Genomic DNA, 3,883 nt, shown 5'->3' on the forward strand with positions numbered 1-3,883 from the left:
CCCCTGGTGGCTTGGATCCTCAAGGCAAGTCAGGTAGGCAGGGCCTGCAGCAGGAGTGCTGATCTCATAAGCGGGCCTGTGACCAGAGAAGGAGTAGTATACTTCGCTTCTCCTCATCCAGCCTGTGACCACCCAGATCTTCAGGGTCTGGAAATGGCAGGACTCCACAACCATCCTTCTCCCACTCCCCTTGGCTGTCGGCACTACAGCAAGCTGCTCGTGAGTCCTGAGGTTGGGGTACGCGCAAGCTGTGTGCTTGCGGACACGCGCTGAGTGGGGAACGCGCCCTCCTGCAAAACCCACTGCTGTGGAGAGATTTCAACTCATAGCGACCCTATAGGGCAGTATAAAACTACTCCGTAGGGTTTCCAATGCTATAAATCTTTCGGAAAGCTGATTGCCACATCTTCCCCATGAGCGCCGACCTTTGGATGAGCAGCCGATTGCTTTAACCACTGTGCCACCAGCGCTCTTGCGCCGTCCACAGAACCCTCAAACCCAGCGGGCACTTTCAACCCAGAAGCACAACACATTCAGGCACCGTCAACACATACATCCACGCACCACAGCAGTCAGCCATCCCAATGCGCATCCGCCTCTAAGCCAGCAAACCCACAACCCGATTGCACACACATTCCCCGGCACCCTCCCATAGACACTCATACTGACAGACACTGCCCCCTCACGCAAGTACCACATACACAAGTACACATAATACACTTTCTGGGATACCCTCCCCCCACATTTCTGACACTAAATCCACAGGGTGGCCGTTTATAGGAATGATCTTGAGACATAATATTATTCACAACCAAGAACCCTCTGGGAACCATTCCAAACTGTCACCCTTTGCCTTCCCAGCCTCAGTCGATTGCTGAGGGGGAAGGGCAGGATCCTCATCACATTACTCACCGTTTTCTCTGGGTCTCCAGAGTAGAATGGGAAGAGGGGGGAGTGGGGAAGTTGTGTGATGCCCCACCGCCGAGCCTCCTCACCCGCGGCAGCAGCTCATCTCCCACGCCAACTGCTAGCCGGTCCGAGCCACGTCCGGGACATGTCAGGCCACCTCTGCCGCCCGCCCACTGGGGCTTGTCGGCTCGCAGCAGTCAGGGAGATGCGGGACAGTGCTTCTAGAGCTCGAGGTTCGGTTGGGAGCGGGACTGAGGCCAGAGCGGGAAGGCCTGAGGAGGGCGTCCTCCGCGCCACTCGAAGGAACCTAGAAAACCCCAGCAACGACCCCTAGGAAACCTTGCCTTGGAACGTGGGTTAGGACAATGCCGGGAGAGAGCCGGAGTCCTGATTGGGGTAGCGGGGGGAGGGGGGAGGGATCCCTCCCCCACCAAGAGCAAGACTAGGAGCCCCGCGAGCCGGGGCGGTTCCGAGGAACACTGGCTTGCTATCCCAGCTCCCGGCTTTCCAGAGGCTGGGAGTGAGCAGGCTCTCCGCCTCTCACGCCGTCGCCGCGGGAACCGTCACCGCGAGAGACGTCTAGGCTTCGTCGCGCGCGAAGGGGACGCGCAGGGAGGATGGCTTCTGGGCTAGCCGAGAGCTTGGCCCATTAAGCTGCAGCAGAAAGCCAAATCAAAAATCCAATCTCCAAGCCTCCAATCTGCACGTCATCCTATCAGCTGGGCGAGAGCGCTGCACTGATTGACAAGTCGTGCTTATTTATCCTCGGTCACCAAGGGGGGATCTTCAGACAGTTTCCGGACCGGACCCCGGGAAACCGCGCCGCCCTGGCCCCTACGAGCGAATTCAGACCGAACCCCTAACCCCGCGGCCACCCACCCAGTCGCTGGAGTCTGGCGCTGGCGCTTCTTGGCAGGCTGCAGTTCCAAGTCAGCTGCTAGTCCTGACCTGGATTCCGCAGAGTTCTTCGGGCCCCATGCGGCTGGCAAGCAGGGTGGGCTGGCGGCCAGGGAGGGTGGGTAGGCACAGGTTTTCCCCTTGTCCTCAGGAGTTGCTGCCTGAAATTCCGAAATGTCTCCACCACAGACATCTGTGGTTTTTAAATATAGAAGGACACGATTATCCAGTTAGGGTCCAACCAGGGCTAAACAAGGAGTTGAAAAGGATGGGGGTTAGTAATGAAAGGGAAATAAAACTCCTTTTTTCTTCTCTTCTTGGTGCAGAATCCAGCCTGTCATTTTCTTAACCCAAATCAAACAACAGCTTGTAAGGGACACTTGGGTGAGTGCTGGTATGTTGGTTTTGGGATTTTTAAGGCTAAAAATAAGAAGGGACTGCCTCCCAAATTGCTGCTTACTCTGGACCAGCGCCTTGAAGAGAGATGTTCCTTTGATGCAGCAACAGAACTTGGGTTTCATTCTTGGCTCAGGCAAAGTGTACACACATAGCCTTAAATCAGATGCCTGTAATTTCTGCTCTGTTTGTCAGGTGTGGCCTGGGGGAATGAGGGTGGGCAGGTTTCTCCTAAGAAAGGGGTTTAAAATGGTAGTGGTGGTTTTGTTCTGTGGAGTTGGTTCCGACTCATAGCGACCCTATACATGGTTTCTGAGGCTGTACATCTTTACAGGAGCAGAAAGCCTCATCTTTCTCCTGCGGAACAGCTGGTAGTTTCCAACTGCTGATCTTAAGGTTCACAGCCCGATTCGTAACCACTATGCTACAGACTGATAATGTTATGTGCCGTTGAGTAGGTTACGACTGGTAATGACCCTGTACAGGATTTCCAAGTAGTGGCTGATGAGTTTGAACTATTAACCTTGCAGTTCAAACTGCCCTTGTGGTATAGTGCTTTTCCAAGACTGATAGCAGGTCTAAAATGAGCACGGTGACTGGTCGTTTGTAGGTACACTATTGCAGATGCAAGGACAAAAATTAAGGACCAGAAGTTGTTCCTTTCAGACCTCTACTTCCTGAAATATGAGGAAACCAACAGACAATATTGTTAGTAATCCTTAGAAAATACCAAGATCCACTTAGTGCTACTGAATTTGGTTGCATTATCTATGTCATCTTCATAAAATTCTATTATTAGATATTAACTCTATTTCTCTTTTAAAGAAAATGATCCTTAGAAAGGTTAAATAACCATCCAAGATTGTCAAAGGAGCATTGGAGGTGCAGGTCCTTATGAGTTGGAATTGACTAGCCAGCAGCAGAACCAAGTATAGGAGTAACACAGAACTAACTCCAATGTTGTCCTAAGAACCAAAACAGTATATGCAACCTCTGAAATCCCTGGCTTCCTTGCAGGACTGCTTTGGAGAATGGTTTGATTCAAAGAGATTAAGTTGGAACACCTGAACCTGGGATGGAATAAGTTCTTTCCTGGTCTCTTGACTCAACTCACATGGTGATTTCAGTCCTGAGTTTGAGTACTAGATTTGCTCCTAACTGATCCCTATGCTCTTAGACCACTGAATCTTGAATTCCGTTAATGTTAGGGCTGGAACACTGACTCTGTAGAGTTTCAATAACTCCAAAACTAAAGAATCTTAGAAAATCTCAAGTGGTGGGATTTACCTGGTTGTTGTTTACAGACAGGAACTAAGATGTCCTCAAAGGCAATATCAAACATGTGCGTGGATATATGAAATGGTATTGATTTTAGAGTGAAGGTATTCTGAAACATGTGGGTGCATGTATAAAATTGTATTGATTTTAGAGAGGCAAAGTTGAAAATTTTTGCAAAATGTGAACTCCTTTGACTCAGTAATTTTAGTAGTGGAAATTTATTCTGACAGTAGTTGAAGAATATGCTCAAATATTTGTTGTTGTTGTTGTCAGGTGCCATCGAGTCGGAACCAACTCATAGCAACCCCATGCACAACAGAACAAAACAATGTCCGATCCTGGGCCAACCTCACTACCGCTGCCACACTTGAGTCCTTCAATGCTGCCACCTGGCTGATCCATC

Source organism: Chrysochloris asiatica, unplaced genomic scaffold, assembly GCF_000296735.1.
Source record: "Chrysochloris asiatica unplaced genomic scaffold, ChrAsi1.0 scaffold00079, whole genome shotgun sequence".
Taxonomy (NCBI): domain Eukaryota; kingdom Metazoa; phylum Chordata; class Mammalia; order Afrosoricida; family Chrysochloridae; genus Chrysochloris; species Chrysochloris asiatica.